Here is an 18,606-nt window from a genome sequence, read left to right as displayed (position 1 = left end):
TTGGTTTCTATATTTAGGTACTCCCATGTTGGCAGCATAAATATTTAGTTGTTTGAACATATTTTTAAAAATAAATTTAATTTTTATGGTGTTGAATTTACCAACAAACAGAATAACACCCAGTGCTCATCCCCGCAAGGGCCCCCCTCAGTGCCCTTCACCCATTCACCTGCACCACCCGCCCTCCTCCCCGTAAAGCATCCCTAGTTCCTTTCTCAGAGTTAGGAGTATTTATGTTCTCTCTCCCTTTCTGATATTTCACACACGTTTCTTCTCCATTCCCTTAAATTCCCTTTCACTATTATTTATATTCTCCAAATGAATGAGAATATAAACTGTTTGTCCTTCTCCGATTGACTTACTTTAGTCAGCATAATACCCTCCAGTTTCATCCACGTTGAAGCAAATGGTGGGTCTTTGTCATTTCTAATGCCTAAATAATATTCCATTTTATACATAAACCTCATCTTCTTTACACTTTCATCTTTCAATGGACACCAAGGCTCCTTCCACAGTTTGGCTATTTTGGACATTCTGTTATAAACATCAGGGTGCAGGAGCCACGGCGTTTCCTTGCATCTGAGTCTTTGGGGTATATTCCCAAAGGTGCAATTGCTGGGTCATCGGGCAATTGAATTTTTATCTCTTTGAGGAACCTCCACTCACAATATTAATTCTGCCAATCCATGAGTATGGAATATATTTTTCCATCTTTTTGTGTCTTCCTCAATTTCTTTCAGAGGCGTTCTATAGTGTTTATGGTTGAGATCCTTTACCTCCTTGGTTAGGTTTATTCCTAGGTATTTTATGCTTTTGGGTGCATTTGTAAATGAGATTGCCTCCTCAATTTTTATTTCTTCAGCCTCATTGTTAGTGTATTGAAATGCCATTGATTACTGGGCATTGATTTTGTATCCTGCCATGCTACCAAATTGCTGTATGAGTTCTAGCAATCTTGGGGGGGAGGCTTTTGGGTTTTCTAGGTAGAGTATCATGTCATCGGCGAAGAGGGAGAGTTTGACTGCTTCTTTGCCAATTTGAATGCCTTAATGTCTTTTTGTTGTCTGATTGCTGAGGCTAGGACTTCCAGTACTATGTTGAATAGCAGTGGTGAGAGTGAACATCCCTGTCTTGTTCCTGATATTAGGGAAAATGCTCCCAGTGCTTCCACATTGAGAATGATATTTGCTGTGGGCTTTGCGTAGATGGCCTTTATGATGTCGAGGAATGTTCCCTCTATCCCTACGCTCTGAAGTGTTTTGATCAGCAATGGATGCTCTATTTTGTCAAATGCTTTCTCTGCATCTAATGAGAGGATCATATGGTTCTTGGTTTTTCTCTTGCTGGTACGATGAATCACAGTGATTGTTTGACAAGTGTTGAAACAGCCTTGTGTCCCGGGGATAAATCTTACTTGGTCATGGTGATTAATTTTCTTAATGTACTGTTGGATCCTATTGGCTAGTATCTTGTTGAGAATTTTTGCATCCATGTTCATCAGGGATATTGGTTTGTAATTCTCGTTTTTGGTGGGGCCTTTGTCTGGTTTTGGAATTAAGGTGATGCTGGCCTCATAGAAAGAATTTGGAAGTACTCCATCTCTTTCTATCTTTCCAAACAGCTTTAGTAGGAGAGGTGTGGTTTCTTCCTTAAACGTTTGATAGAATTCCCCTGGGAAGCCATCTGGCCCTGGACTCTTGTGTCTTGGGAGGTTTTGGATGACTGCTTCAATTACCTCCCTGGTTATTGGCCTGTTTAGGTTTTCTATTTCTTCCTGTTCCAGTTGTTAGTTTGTGGCTTTCCAGGAAAGCGTCCATTTTTCTAGATTGCCTAATTTTTTGGCGTATAGCTGTTCATAATATGTTTTTAAAATCGTTTGTATTTCCTTGGTGTTGGTAGTGATCTCTCCTTTCTCATTCATGATTTTATTAATTTGAGTCTTCTCTATCTTCTTATTAATCTGGTTGGCTAATGGTTTATCTATCTTATTAATTTGTTCAAAGAACCATTTCCTGGTTCTGTTGATCTGTTCCACATTTCTTCTGGTCTCGATTTCCTTGAGTTCTGCTCAAATTCTAATTAAGTCTCTTCTTCTGTTGGGTGTAGGATATATCTGTTGTTTCTTTCTAGCTCCTTTATGTGTTAGGTTAGTTTTTGTATTTGAGTTCTTTCCAGTTTTTGAATGGATGCTTGTATTGCGATGTATTTCCCCCTTAGGAATGCTTTTGCTGCATCCGAAATATTTTGAACGGTTGTATGTTCATTCTCATTAGTTTCCATGTATCTTTTTAATTCTTCCTTAATTTCCTGGTTGACCGTTTCATCTTTTAGCAGAATAGTCTTTCACCTCCACGTGTTTGAGGCCCTACCAAACTTATTGTTGTGATTTAGTTCTAATTTCAAGGCATTATGCTCTGAGAATCTGCAGGGGATGATCCCAGTCTTTAGGAATCGGTTCAGACCCGATTTGTGACCCAATATGTGGTCTATTCTGGAGAAAGTTCCATGTGCAATTGAGAAGAATGTGTATTCATTTGAGTTTGGATGTAAAGTTCTGTATATATCTGTGAAATCCATCTGGTCCAGTGTATCATTTAAAGATCTCATTTATTTGGAGATGTTGTGCTTAGAATAACTATCAAGTATAAAATGGGCTAGATGGAAGTCACCAAGCATAAGATAAGTATTATCTAAGTATTTCTTCACGTTTGTTATTAATTGGTTTAAATATTTGGCAACTCCCACATTTGGGGCATATATATTGAGGTTCGTTAAGTCCTCTTGTTGGATAGATCCTTTAAGTATGATGTGTCTCTCTTCATCTCTCATTTCAGTCTTCGGGGTAAATTTTAGTTTATCTGATATAAGGATGGCTACCCCTGCTTTCTTTTGAGGACCGTTTGAATGGTAAATGGTTCTCCAAACTTTTATTTTCAGGCTGTAGGTGTTCTTCTGTCTAAAATGAGTCTCTTGTAGACAGCAAATAGATGGGTCCTGCTTTTTTATCCAGTCTGAAACCCTGCGCCTTTTGATTGGGTCATTAAGCCCGTTCACGTTCAGAGTTACTATCAACAGATATGAGTTTAGTGTCATCATGATATCTCTTCAGTCCTTGTTTTTGTGGATTGTTCCACTGAACTTCTTCTTAAAGGGGAATTTTAAGAGTCCCCATTCAAATTTCTTGCAGAGTTGGTTTGGAGGTCACATATTCTTTCAGTTCCTGCCTGTCTTGGAAGCTCTTTATCTCTCCTTCCATTTTGAATGAAATCCTTGCTAGATAAAGTATTCTTGGTTGCATGTTCTTCTCATTGAGGACCCTGAATATATCCTGCCAGCCCTATCTGGGCTGTCAGGTCGCTGTGGAGAGGTCTGTGGTTACCCTAATGCTCCTCCCCATAAAGGTCAGGGATTTCTTGTCTCTTGCTGCTTTAAGGATCTTCTCTTTATCTTTGGAATTTGCAAGCTTCACGATTAAATGTCGAGGTGTTGGACGCTTTTTATTGATTTCATGGGGGTATCTCTCTATTTCCTGGATCTGAATGCCTGTTTCTGTTCCCAGATTAGGAAAGTTTTCAGCTCGGATTTGTTCCAATACATATTCTGGCCTTCTGTCCCTTTCAGTGCCCTTGGTACCCCCAATTACACATAGGTTTTTCTTCCTCAGGCTGTCGTTTATTTCCCTTAATCTGTCTTCCTGGTCTCTTAATTGTCTGTCTCTTTTTTTTGTCTGTCTCTTTTTCCCTCAGTTTTCCTCTTTGCCATCAACTTGTCTTCTATGTCACTCACTCGTTCTTCCACCATATTAACCGTCGTCGTTAGGACTTCTACTTTGGTTTGCATCTCATTCAATTGATTTTTACTTTCTGCCTTATTGGATCTAAAATTCTGCAGTCATGAAGTCTCGTGAGTCCTTTATGCTTTTATCTAGAGCCACCAGTAGCTGTATAATAGTGTTTCTGAGTTGGCTTTCTGACATTGAATTGTAATCCAGATTTTGTAACTCTGTGGGAGAGAGGATTGTTTCTGATTCTTTCTTTTTGTGGTGAGGTTTTCCTTCTAGTCATTTTGCTCAGTGCAGAGTGGCCAAAAACAAGTTGAATTTGGTAAAGGAGAAAAAGAGTAGAGAGAAAGAACGAAAGATAAGAGAAAAAGAAAAAAGAAAAAAGGAAGAAAATAGGAAAAAAGAGAATAAAAGAGAAAGAAAAAGAAAGGGGGAGAAAAAGGGTGGGGGAAGCAATCAGAATTAAAAAAAATTTGGGGGATTATCTTCTGATTCTGTAAACTTTAAGACCCTTGACATCCCTTGGAACTTGTCCATCTAGCTGCTCTTCTGGGGGAGGGTCCTGTTGTGCTGATTTTCAGGTGTTAGCCCTTGGGGCAGCTCCTCTCCCCCTTCCTGGTGTAGTGCTCAGTGGGGGTTGTTTACCTCGTGAAGCCCAAGGAGGAACAACCCCAGTGACAGTGGCCAGGTCTGAAAACCGGTATTCAACCCCCACAGTAATTCCAGAGCAGTCCATCTGCAGGGCCTGGGGACCCGGGGTGGGGCTGCTGATCTGCGGAGCTCTTGGCAGGAGGATCCTTACTGTCCTGGGCCCTCCGGGCCTCTGCCTGTCCCGGGGGAGGCCAAATCCTGGGCTGTGTCCCAGCGCCCTGTTCTCTGGAGCCTGTGCTGTTGGATTCTCATTCCCAGCCGTGCAGCCACCTCTCCATGTAGCTGCCGCCCAAGCCCCTCTGAGCTGCTCCAGGAGCTACTTCCTCTGGCCTAGGCCCCGCCACCTAGCTGCTCCCCCGGACCCGCAACCCCCTCCGCACAGAGCCACCACCTGAGCCCCTCAGAGCTGTTCCTGGGTCAATCCATGTGCCCTGCAGCCCTTAAAGAGCTAGGTGCACTCTTCTGGGAGTGTCCCATGGAGCCCGAGGGTATCTCTGCCCGCCTGGGGTACTGCTCTGAATCCTTGTGGGCGCCATTCCACCCTGGAAGATTGGTGCAGCTCCTCCTCTCTGATACAGAGCTCTCCTGACTGGGGGACACTCGCCCTGTCCTTAGCCCGGCTCCTCATGGGGCCTCTCCCCCTTGGATGCCTTTTGTTTCTTTAGTTCTTTTTCCCATCTTCCTACCTTGATAGAAGCGCGAACTTTTCTCACTGTAGCATTCTATCTGGTTTCTGTTTAAATCTCAGGTCGAATTCCTAGATTTTCAGGATGATTTGAAGGTTATCTAGGTAATTTGGTGGGGACAGGTGACTTGGGGATCCTTCTCTTCCGCCATCTTGCCCCTCCTCCTGTATGTTGCCTTTTAGCTTTGGTTGTTTCCTTCACTTTGCAGAAGCTTTTCAATTTGATGAAGTCCCAATATTATTTTTGCTTTTGTTTCCCTCACCTCAGAGGCATATCAAGAAACAAGATCCAATGGCCAATGTCAAAGATGTTGCTGCCTATCTTTTCTTCTTTGTATGGTTTCAGGTCTCACATTTAGGTCTTTCATTCATTTTGAATTTATTTATTTTCTTTTTTTAAATATTTTTTAAATTTTTACTTATTTATGATAGTCACAGAGAGATAGAGAGAGAGGCAGAGACACAGGTAGAGGGAGAAGCAGGCTCCATGCACCGGAAACCCGATATGGGATTCGATCCCAGGTCTCCAGGATCGCGCCCTGGGCCAAAGGCAGGCGCCAAACCGTTGCGCCACCCAGGGATCCCGAATTTATATTTTATATATATGGTGTAAGAAAGTGGTCCAGTTTCATTCTTTTGCATGTGGCTGCCTGGTTTTCCCAACACCATTTGTTCTTATCCAGGGGTCAGGGTTAGGGTTCGTTGAAGAGACTTTGTGCTTTGGATATTCCTTCCTGCTTTGTTGTCGATTAATGGATCATAGAGTTACAGGTTTGTATCTGGTTTCGGCTTTCCATTCTGTTCTATTGATCTAAGCATCTCCTGTTGGGAGATCCTTGATTGCTGATTCAATTTCTTTGCTGGCTATCTGTCGTTCAAGTTTCTTATTTCTTCCTTTTTCATTTTGCTATGTTATATATTTCCAGGAATTGATCTATTTCTTCCAGGTTCTATGTTGCTGGCATATAATTTTTCATAATGTTCTCTTATAATCATTTGTATTTCTCTAGTGTTGGTTGTTATTTCTCTTTTCTCATTTGTGATTTTATTTGGGTCCTTGCTCATCTTTTTATCTTTTTATTTTTAAAGATATTATTTATGTATTCATGAGAGACACAGAGAGGCAGAGCTATAGGCAGAGGGAAATTGAGGCTCCATGTGGGGAGCCTGATGTGGGACTTGATTCCCCAGGACCCCGGGATCATGACCTGAGCCAAAGGAGATGTTCAACCAATGAGGCACCCAGGTGCATTGCTGATTCAATTCCTTTGCTAGTTATGGGTCTGTTCACATTTTCTATTTCTTCCTATTTCAGTTTTACTCATTTGCATATTTCTAGGCTTTTGTCCATTTCCTCCAGGTCTCACAGTATGTTAGTGTATAAGCTTTCATAGTATTCCCTTAAAATGGTCTTATTTTTCTGGTGTTGATTGTGATCTCTCTTCTCTCATTTGTGGTTTTATTTATTTAGGTATTTTCTCTTTTCTCATTGATAAGGGTGAGTAGGGCTTGATCCATTTTCTTAATTGTTTTGTAGAACCGACCGTTTGTTTTGTTATTCCATTCTACTGCTTTGTTGTTTCTGTATTGTTTATTTCTGCTCTCATCTTTTTTTTCCCCTCTTCTATAGCCTTTAGGCATTGTTTCCTATCCTTTTCCCGGTCCTGAAGGTGTAGGGTTTGGCTGTGTTATGGAGACGTCTTGTTTCTTGAGGTAGGCCTGTATTGCTATGTACTTCCCTCTTAGGACTACCTTTGCTACATCCCAGAGGTTTGGAGAAACATGTTTTCATTTTCATTTGTTTTAAATTTCCTCTTTAATTTCCTGGTTGCTCCATTCATTCTCTAGTAGGATGTTCATAATCTCCACATATTTTTGTCTGTCCAAATTTTTTCTTACTGTCGACTTTGAGTTTCATAGCGTCCTGGTCCGAAAATGTACAGGGTGTGATATCAACCTTCTTGTACCTGTTGTACCTGTTGAGGGCTGATTTGTGGGCCATGGATGATCTGTTCTGGAGAATGTCCCATGTGCACTTGGAAGGAATGTGTATTCTGCTTTAGGTTGAAATGTTCAGAGTATATCTGTTGAGTCCCTGTGGTCCACTGTGTCAAGGCTATTTTTCCATTGTTAATTTTCTGTATAGACGATCCTTCCATTGCCATAAGTGGTTGCTAAAATCCCCTGTCATTGTATTATTATCAGTGAGTTTCTGTATGTTTGTTGTTAATTGGTTTCTATATTTAGGTACTCCCATGTTGGCAGAAAATAAATATTTAGTTGTTTGTTCATGATAGAGAATCTTCTTAATTATGAAATAATGCCCTTCTTCATCACTTCTTACAGTATTTGTTCTTTCTTTTTTGAAATATAAATATTTTATTTATTTATTCATGAGAGATACACAGAGAAGCAGAGGCAGAAACATAGGCAGAGGGAGAGGTAGGCTCCCCAATGGGAGGCTGATCCTGGGATCCCAGGATCACACCCTGAGCCGAAGGCAGATGCTCAACCACTGAGCCACCAGGTGTCCCCCAGGGTTTGGTTTCAAATCTCATTTGTCTGATATAAGTATGGGTCCTCCAGCTTTTGTTTGATATCCATAGCCTGGTAGATGATTTTCCCTCCCCTGTCAATCTGCTGGTGTCTATAGGTCTAACGTGAGCATCTTGTAGGCAGCATACAGATGGATCTTGTTTTTCTAATAACGATTTTATTTATGAGAAAGAGAGAGAGAGAGAGAGGCAGAAAATTAGGCAGAGAGAAAAGCATGCTCCCCACCAGGAGCCCAATATGGGACTCGATCCCAGACAAGGATCACAGCCTGAGTCAAAGGCAAATGCTCAACCCCTTGAGCCACCCAGGCATCCCGGATCATGTGTTTTAAGCCACTCTGATACTCTATATCTTTTGATTGAAGCATTTAGTCTATCAGCATTCAGAGTGATTATTCAGAGATATGAACTTTGTGCCTTTGTGTTACCGGAAGAGTTGATGTTTCTGGTGACGTTCTCTGAGCCTTTCTAGTCTTTGTTGCTTTTGTTCTCTTTTTTTCCCCCACAAGAAGAGTCCCTCTGAAAATTCCTTACTGGAATGTTTAAGTGGTCATGAACTCCTTTATATTTTGCCTTTCTGGGAAAATTGTTCTCTCTCCTTCTCTCCTGAATGACACCCTTGCTGAAGCAAGAATTCATACAAATTGGATTCCAATAAAAAGAAATTTAAAAACATAAAATAAATTTTTGGTCTTATGATTGAGGAAAATGGCATTTAGGAGGAAAACCAGAAGCTGAAAGGGAGGAGGACAGATTTCTCCATCTGTAGCCTTCACAGGGACATGATGACCTTTCCAAGGAGGGGCCTCCCCTCTGTAGGATGCTTCCTTTCCCTCTGTGCTCCTTGTTGGAACCCAGCAGGCACATCTCTGTGCCTCCAGCACCTCTGCAGTCATGGTTTATTGCGTCTTCCATGTATCCTATTTGGGACCACAGTGTCGCGTATGGAATCATACGGCTGGTGTTAAACAACATTGGGGGGATTCCGACTTTTGTTGGTTTTGTGGTGTGTGTGTCTCTATCACATGCAGCTATCATATGCAGCTATTGGATCCTCTGGCTGGGTCCCCAAATGCCACAACTGTTGGCACAACATCATTTCTGGTGCTGGCGCTGGGCAGATAGCTAGGCTCTCCTGGCAGACCCAGGGCTCGCTCCTGCAGTGACTTTCCGCTGGAGGGTTAGCTGAGCTGGAAGGTCCGGCTTGGCCATATTCTCATGTGCGGCAGTGGGTCGTGCCATGCGCTGGCTGCTTATCTTCTCCCGGATGCCTCTCCAGCAGGGAGCTAGACCTCGGTGCCACCCTGCGGGGAGCTCCTGAGGAGCTGGGTGCCCATGACGGGGAGCACAGGGGCTCCCTGTGTGTGGGAGTTGGGGTGGGGATGGGGCTGGGGTTCGTCGGTCTGCTGTGCTGCCTGGCCTTCAGGCCGAGCCCCATGCTCACCCAGCCCCTACTCACTCAGGCAAGGAGGGTGCCCTCCACACTCTGGTGTGAGAGATCCCACGCTACAAGGTGTGCACGCTGAGTCCACCTAGTGAGGGTGGCTCAGGTGCATGAGCTGCAAGTGTGGGACCGAAGAAATTTTACAAAAATCTCCTAGCCCTGGACAAGCAGTGCAGGACTGTTTCCATTTTGTGCTACACCCGCCATCTCCAGGATGACCCCCACATGACCTGCTTATGGCTTAAGGCACTGCCCCAACCTAGTCAGGCCGCTGGGCTCACCCTAATCAGAAATCAGCTCATAACAATGTAACCCTGCTTTGTGACCCTCAAAACTGTGCCCCGATTCTGACCAAAGTAATACGCCAGCTCAAGTGGATACTATAGGGTAAGGTGTAATTCAATCGGCCACCTGCGTGTGAACCAACATGACTGTGCAACTTTCTGCATATGCATGTGCACTGGCCCCTATAAAGCTACTACGCCTTTTAGTCTCGGGGTCCAAGTCCCTGCACCTCTGTGTCGGGTGCACTTGGACACAAGCTCCAGCTTGTAAAGAAAGCCTTGGGAGTTTGCATCGGTGTTGGCTCCTCGGTGGTTTCTTGGATTCACAATCTTGGACACAACACAAGGGACTGCTGTCCTGACATCCCTTCCAGGGCCATGCTGACCACCGCGCAGGCCCTCTCTGCCCCAGGCACACAGGCACAGGGATGATGGGTGGAGGAATTGCCCCGGAACCCAGCCAGCCCCTGCCCGTTGGACAGAGGGAGCACAGACCTCCGGGTGGCTTTGCACAGACCCTGGTGACCTGAGCCTTCCTGGCTGCCACTCTGTCCACCCCTCCTGGCCTGCGGGTCACAGCCTGGGTCCCAGTAAAGTCTGTCAGGTCCTGACCCTGGCGTCTGGCCGCCCCTGCAAGGCACATGGGGAAGTCGGCTGTGTGTGCATGGCAGTGCCCCTGCAGGGGCTGGTGGGGCCTGGGTTGTGCCCCCTCTTCCTCTCTGGGGGTCTCTCTAAGCCCCGTGCACAGTTTTCTGGGAGACACAGAAATGGGCTGGCTGTGTATTTTCCCACCACAACACTTTATTTACTTTCTACAGCAAATGGGCTCAGAGCCGAGGGTGTGTTCCTTCCCTTGGGAGGGAGACCATTCTGTCCTTTAGGGGAGGGCACGTATGACATGGGTTGGGGGGGCGGGTGCTGGAGTCCCCCACCTGTGAGCCTGTGTGGAATCCAGGTGGGGACATGTGTCCTGAGGTTTTAATCTGAGAGACGGTTCTTAGGACAGCAGAGCTGACCTGGACCTACAGAACATGGGCTCCTGTGATGGGTCCTCGAAGGGCACTTGGTCCCCGGCCTCAGGGTCCTTGGGGCCCAGCACCTGGAGCAGCCTGCATCCTGGTGTGGGTGCGGGTGGGGCCCACAGGCCTACCCTTGCCTCCCCACCCTGGGGTGTCCCAGGATCCACAGGGCACCCTAGGTCAGCGACCTGGATCTGTGGGGTACACCCAGGGCCCAAGAGGCCACATCCAGCTGTGAGAGGGCTCGCTCAGCCTGGGGCCAGATTCCAGGGCTGGCCAGGGCCATGGGGGGCTGGATCCTATTAGTCTTTGTGTTGGGCCTGGTGGGGGCTCAAATCAACTCAGCCCCCACAGAGCCCAGGACCAGGTCAGCACAGGTCTCTATGGTTTAGGGGCTGTTGTCCTGTGCAGGGTATGCCGCCCTCCAGGAAGGACAGTGGGCAGAGGCAGGGCATGTCGCATCCTCTGCACCACTCAGGTGCACCCACCCTGTCGGGGGCTCCCTGTCTTTCCTCCTCCCTGTAACCCTTGGGTACTCTATGGGACACCTGGGCTTCTAATGGGATCAGGGTATGCCGAGAACCCCGGGGAGGCTGAGCATGTCCCACAGGGGACACCTGTACTGGGTCCTAGCTCAGGGTAAATGGTGTGGGGGTAGATGGTGTGGGGGCAAAAGTATGATTGTGGTGGAGTGTGGGGATGGTGTAGGGTGGATGGTGTTGTGGTATAGTCTGGGTTGGGATTGTGTGGGGCTGTGCGGCTGTGAGGGGGATGGTGTAGATGGGATCCCATTTGGCATGATAATGTAGGGGAATGATGTGGGAGTGGGGAATGAGCGGGATGTCATCGGGACCTGTGGACACAGGGTATCTCCTTCCCCTAAGATGCAGAAGGAGACTTCTACAGTTAAAGGCGAACCCAGTCTGGGGTTTCTTGTGACACCCGCCCCTGAGTCGTTGTGTGGTCAGTGCAGGGCCCTGGCTGGACTGGGGGCATTATCTGGGGGTCATCATAATTTGTATGTTTTCAAATTACAAATTGTCTCAAATTAAATGCATAGAATTTAGAAATATATAAAGCACTGAGAGTGGGTGTCACTCTGACCCATCTGACCCTCATGGGATCGATGTGTGTCCTGCTTCAGCCATGGCCATGCTGCTTGGCCCCCAGGTCCAGTTCTTGCCCCCCCACATCCCCCACCCCATCCCCTGTTTCTCAAGGGGCTGTCTCTCTCCCCTATGGTGTTCGGCTCCCATGGCAACCCCTGGAGTCCCCATCCTAGTGGCCTTCTCATCCCTGAGGTCCCAGGGGTGTGGGCACGATGGTCATCCCCATCACCCTACCATGGAGTGGTGACTTGTTGACTGCTGTTGCTCCCCTGGCCTCAGAGAACCCGTTTTCCCTACCCAGAAGCCACCGGGACCCCGAAGCCCCCTGGCCCAGCAGCCTCACCTGACCCACTAGCAGTCCTAAAACATGATGTGGCTGCCCAACGTCCTGTTGACGTCCAGGTCTACCTGCGTGATGTCCTAGGAGGAGACAAGGGCGTCCTCCTTCATTTCCTGTGGGAACACCGGGGAGGAGGAGCAGGTGTCAGGGACACAGACCTGACCTCTCACAAGCTGTCATGCTGGGCAGGCAGCCCTGGTGCCACCATGGGAATGTGTCCTGCTGAAACCTCCTTCCATCCTCTGGGAGGCCAGGGACGGCGGGAGTGCCCACCGTGCCCGTGGGACCTGTGTGACGGCCTGTGCCCAGCTGTTGTGGGTGGGCAGGTGACTGAGTGTCACCCTGGGTGGGAGGGGATAGGGGTTCAGCCCAGGTGGGAGGGGACATGGGGGTGTTGTGCCCAAGATTGCGAATCCGAGAAACCACTAAGGAGCTGACAGCAATGCAAACACACAGGGTTGATTTCCAAACTTGAGCTTGCGTCCAAGTACACCCAACACAGCGGAGCAGGGACTTGGACCCCGAGGTGGGTTTTAGCTTAGTTTTAAGGGCTTGTCTCCGGGTCCTCCAGAAGGGCAGGAGCAATTCCTCAAGTTCTGTTTACATTTTGATATGGGTCCTTCAAGGGCATTGAGCTCTGTTCTCATTCTAATAGGCACTTCCAGCCCTTGACATGGGCTCAGTTCTTATTCTATTGTGGGGACTTTCTAGGACATTAAGCTGTAAACTTTTGTTTTTTTTTTCCTGTAACTAAAGTAATGTAAATTTCAGCTCTTCTTCACAGGGGCCTGTGATGGCTGGATTTGTTCAAATGTTGAACGTAAAGTGGATAGGCCTTCATTTTCTTGGCCTCCTTGCGTCCCTTCCCATCCTATCTAGCTCCTTCACCCTTCCAAGGAACTCCTAAGAGAGCAATTGCAAATGACCTCAGCCTGGCAGTGTGTGTTGGGGAACAGGCCCAGAGATTTGGGATCAGGAAGATCTGGGGCACGGGCGTCCCAGTTGTGCAGCGGGATTCGATGCTGCAGGCTCTTATTCCCTAAGGCTGTCTTGACAACTGACTTTGTACATAGAAAAGTTCTCCTTTGTCTTTAAAAGATGAGGAGCGAGTCAAAGCGTTTTTTCTCTGCCCATCTGATTGCTCAGATTCCAATATGAGATGTATTTCCTGTTAATAAGGATAATTTACATTCTGTAGTACTATGGTTAAAATATTCTGACACAAGTAATTCAGAGGGATGAGGGTTTCTCATCTCTTTCTTCACAGCTCAGTCACTCATCAGGAAATGCATCTGTATGGATTTGGAATTAATTGAGAGACATTAGTACCAATGGTCCTATTATTATGTGAAGGATTCTTCCCTGAGATTCTTCCCCTGTTTCAACTGGCACTGAAACACTGTGAACTCTTTGGAAGACAAATGTCAAGGAAATAAATGTTATGCATTGCTAATTTTAAATGCACTTGCAATATGGTGTCTATTATAATAGAAGTATTTTTATCTGATTTTTGCTATTTATTATCCTTTCCTGCTTTTCAGGTTGAGGAGGCATTATACGTGTTCATAAGTGTTTTTCTTTCCTTCTGATAAAAATTCTTACTTTGTTCCCATCGAAGGAACTCTTTAAGGCAAAAGTTCATTCAATGATTCTTAAAATGTCTTCAGACTTGGAGCCTGATTCATTTAAGTCAATTTTCAAAATAAATCTTATTTATTAGGAAAAAAACAAAGATTTACAGGGAAATTGAGAAGATAGTACAGAGCATTCGCATGCACTTGCACTCAATTTCTCCATTTATTGATATCTTTTATTAGTACAGTACAAATATTAGCTAATGAATCAATATTAAAATAGTTGCATTAACCAAAGACCATACTTTATTCAGATTTCCTTAGTTTTTGCTAAGTTACCACCCCTCATATCACATTCCATTTGTCGTGTTTTCTTAGGCTCCTCTCGATTGTTACAGTCTTTCAGCATTTCCTTGTTGTTGTTGAACTGGAACACTTTGTGAAGTAGAATATTTTGTAAAATTTCCCTCAGTTGGGACATGTCTGTTGTTTATCTCATGAGTGAACTGTTTTTGTGGATTATATACAGAGATATACTGCCATTTTCATTATATCATATAAAAAATAGATACTATCTACATGATTTATCAGTGTTGGTATCGATCTGGTCATCTTGCTGAGGTGTTTGTCAGCTTTCTCCGTAGTAAAGTGATTCTTTATTATTATTATTATTATTATTATTATTATTATTATATTATCATTATTATTTTAAGTTTTTCATAATATATTTTCTAGAAGCAATTTACTATGTGTATTGCACACATAAGAGTGGGAAGCTATGCTCATGAACTTGAGGGTGGAATGTCTACACAAATTGTTTGAAATTATTCTATATGGGAGATTTCTCTTCCTTCTGGGTTTGTTTCTTTTTCAAAGATGTTATTTAATTATTTGTGAGAGAGAGGAGAGAAAAAGCATGAGCGAGAGGGGCAGAGGGAGAGGGAGAATCAGGTTCCCTGCTGAACAGGGAGCCTGACTTGGGACCTGGATCTTGATCTGAGCCTAAGGCAGAAGCTTAACTGAATGACCACCCAAGTGCCACTCTTTCTTTCTTTCTTTCTTTCTTTCTTTCTTTCTTTCTTTCTTTCTTTCTTTCTTTCTTTCCTTCTTTCTTTCTTTCCTTCTTTCTTTCTTTTTTAATAATAAATTTATTTTCTTATTGGTGTTCAATTTGCCAGCATACAGAATAACACCCAGTGCTCATCCCGTCAAGTGCCCCCCATCAGTGCCCGTCACCCTTTCACCCCCACCCACCGCCCTCCTCCCATTACATCACCACTAGTTCATTTCCCAGAGTTTGGAGTCTTTATGTTCTGTCTCCCTTTCTGATATTTCCGACTCATTTCTTCTCCCTTCCCTTATATTTCCTTTCACTATTATCCATATTCCCCAAATGAATGAGAACATACAATGTTTGTCCTTCTCCGATTGACTTACTTCACTCAGCATGATCCCTTCCAGTTCCATCCACTTTGAAGCAAATGGTGGGTATTTGTCGTTCCTAATGGCTGAGCAAGGCCCACCTGTTCTCTCTCTTCATCTTCTGAGTCTCCTATGATATGAATGTTATTGTTTTAATAAGTGGCTGAGTTCCCTAAATCTGCCTCTATGGTCCATAACCTTTCTTGTTTTTAAGGCTTCCACTTGGGACTGCGTCAGAGTTATAGCGTTTTTAACGTTGGCCTGACTAGATTTTAGTTCTTTTATTTCTACAGTAAGGGATTCTCTAGTTTTCTTCTGTGCTCTTTTTCTAGCCCAGCAGCTATCTTTAGAATCATTGTTTTAAACTGTAGTTAGACATCATATATGTGTATTAATGAACTTCCTGGCAGTGAGTAGAACCTCATGTTATTTTATGGAGGTGAATTTCTCAATCTCATTGTTTTTGCCCGAAAAGAATGAGGGAAGAAAAAGAAAAACCAAGAAAAACAATAACAACTGCCCTCCAAAAAAAAAAAAAAAAAAAAAAAAAAAAAAAACAAGCCTAGATTATCTAGATTATTTTGGCCTGCTTGTTAAAAGATTCTAAATCCCAAAATAAGAAACACAATTAAAGTGATCCCTGGGTGGCACACCGGTTTAGTGCCTGTCTTTGGCCCAGGGCGTAATACTGGAGACCCGGGATTGAATCCCACGTTGGGCTCCCGGCATGGAGCCTGCTTCTCCCTCTGCCTGTGTCTCTGCCTCTCTCTCTCTCTCTCTGTGACTATCATAAATAAATTTTAAATAATTAAAAAAGGAAACACAATTAAAATACCATAAAAGTAAGGGATCCCTGGGTGGCGCAGCGGTTTGGCGCCTGCCCTTGGCCCAGGGCGCGATCCTGGAGACCCGGGATCGAATCCCACATCGGGCTCCCGGTGCATGGAGCCTGCTTCTCCCTCTACCTGTGTCTCTGCCTCTCTCTCTCTCTCTCTCTGTGACTATCATAAATAAATAAAAATAAAATAAAATAAAATACCATAAAAGTAAAAATAAGAAATATATAAGGTACATACATAAAAATTAAAATAAGGCATATAATAAAAAAGAATCAAAGAAAATACATGAATATAAAGCACAAAGTACAAAGGAGGCTAGACCCTACTTTCCAGGCAGAGCTGAAGATGAAGCTCTGCAGCCTCTGTGGTTCCACAACTTAGTTGTAGCAGGTGGTCTGTGCGGGGTCTGGGGATGGGCCATGGCTCTGGTTGTCCAATGCACATCTGCTTGGGAGATGCACCTGCGGGGTCAGAGGCGGGGTGGGCGTCAGCGCCTCTGGCCTCCAGCACGCGGCGCTGTGCTGCTCCCTGAGACTGGGCCAGACGCCGGTGGGGACTTGGGTACTGTGGCTCTGGGGCTGAGCATCCCGCTCCCCAGTCTGCAGGGGCCTTCACAGAAGATTCCCCAAGCCCCCGGGTCTCCGCCGTTTCTCTCCATACCCTGCGTTTATTTTGCCTGTGTTCCAGCTTCTTTTGGTTTTGTTTTTTAATCTCAGGCTGTTGTGCCCAAGATTGTGAATCCGAGAAACCACCGAGAATCCGACACCGATGCAAACACACGAGGGTTTATTTCCATGTTCGAGCTTGTGTCCAAGTATACCCAACACAGCGGAGCAGGGACTTGGTCCCTGAGGTGGGTTTTAGTTTAGTATTAAGGGCTGGTCTCGGGGACCTCCAGAAGGGCTGGAGCAATTCCTCAAGTCCTGTTTACATTTTGATATGGGGACTTCTTGGGCATTGAGCTCTGTTCTCATTCTAATAGGGGCTTCCTGCCCTTGGCCTGGGCTCTGTTTTTATTCCATTGCTGGGCTTTCTAGGACATTAAGCTGTAAACACAAAGGTTCCACATCTGGAAGAGGGACATCACACTGTCCCTATATGCTGAAGACATGTACTAGAAACAGGAAACCTGAGAGCCTCCACCAAAACCTGTTAGAACTAAGGAGTGAGTTCAGTAAAGTCACGGGACCCAAACTGACGCTACAGAGCAGAGTAGCCTTGCTGTGTCCTGACAATGAGCACGCAGGAAGGAAATGAAGGACGTGACTCCCTTCTCAGGAGCATCAAGGAAAATAAATAATGAGACTGAACCAAAGGAGCACAAGACTTGTGCACTGAGCCAAACGAGGCTCTGGGAGGCCGTCCTGGGCTCGTGGGGTGGGAGCCCCATCTTGTGAAAATATCCGCAGTTCCTGAAGCCACCCTCAGTTTCAATGTCATTCCTATCAAAATCATGGTGGCAGATCTTAGAAATAGGACAAAATTCCCTAACATCCATCCGCCCCCACAAATACCTCAGTATTGGAGAAGCAGGACAGAGCAGGATGCAGCACTTTCCTATTTCAAAGGATGTCACAGAGACACAGGATAAAGCAGTGTGGTTCTCAGGCCCCCGGCTGGCTCCTTCGGTTAAACATCCGACTCCTGACCTCTCCTCTGGTCCTGATCTCAGGGGTCGTGAGTTCTAGCCCTGGCCTGGGCCATGGACTAGGTGTGGCGCCAACTTAAACAAACCAGACCCTCGGGGGGTGGTCCCGGCATAAGCCGAAAGAGCAAAACAGAGAGTCCAGATGGAAATGTATTCTGATACAACTGATTTTTTTATCTTAATTTAATTTAACCCAATTAATTAACGTATAATGTATTATACTTTCAGAGGACGAATTCAGGGATTCATCAGTTGGACATAACAGCAGTCCTCGTGACATCACGTGCCCTTCTCCATGCCGGTCGCCTGTTATCCTCTCCCCCCTCCCCTCCCCTCCAGCGACCCTCAGTTTGTTTCCTATCATTAAGAGTCTGTATTTCCTACATCTGTTTTCATCTTGTTTTTCCTTCCAGATGTTCATCTGGTTTGCTTCTTTAATTCCACGTATGAATGACACCACCCGGTCATTCTCTTTCCCGACTGACTTATTTCAATTAACACGATCCCTCTAGTACTATCCACGTCATTGCAAATGGCAAGATTTCCTTCTCTTTGATAGTTTCATTCCATTCCTCTCTCTATGACCATTATCTATCTCCCATCCTCTTTATCCATCATCTGCCAGAGGGCACTGATGCTCCTCCCACAGTGTGTCTACTGTGGACCCGGCAGCTGTGGACATTGGGGTGCAGGTTTCCCAAGTCTCACTGCATTTATATCTTCGGATTGAGCTCCAGGTCCTGCACCTGCTGGTCACAGGGCGGCTCTATTTGTAACTTCCTGAGGAGCCTCCACACTGTTTCCAGGGCAGCTGCACCAGCCTGCAGTCCCTCCCACAGTGGAAAGGGTTTAGTGAGTTTTGCAGGACGTGGTAAAAGTCTGGTCCACATTTCATTTCGTGTCCTGTGGGCACCAGTTCCTTGTCCTTAAGTATTTCTGGGGATGCCGGGTGTTGGGCTCCGTTTCAGTGAGACGTTTCCAAAACTAACAGGCCATAGCTGGAGCCTGGGAGGAGGCAGGTGCGGCCCCGGGAGCTCCCGCTGCCTCCTGCAGGGCCTCCTGCAGTGCCTGAGCATCCCGCAGGGGGCGCCCGAGCCCAGGCCCCACCCAGGGGGCGCGCATGCCCAGTTGGCCTCCTCTGTCTGCACTAAAAGGAGCCTGCCTCTGCTGGGGAGGCCTGAGGAGGACGACGTGGTGAGCTGCAGCCTCCTCAGGACCCGCGGGCAGTCTTCAGGGGGACATTGGGCGGTGTTCA

The sequence above is a fragment of the Canis aureus genome, chromosome 32 (genome assembly GCF_053574225.1).
Source record: "Canis aureus isolate CA01 chromosome 32, VMU_Caureus_v.1.0, whole genome shotgun sequence".
Classification (NCBI taxonomy): domain Eukaryota; kingdom Metazoa; phylum Chordata; class Mammalia; order Carnivora; family Canidae; genus Canis; species Canis aureus.
Note: the sequence above shows the minus strand (reverse complement) of the source record.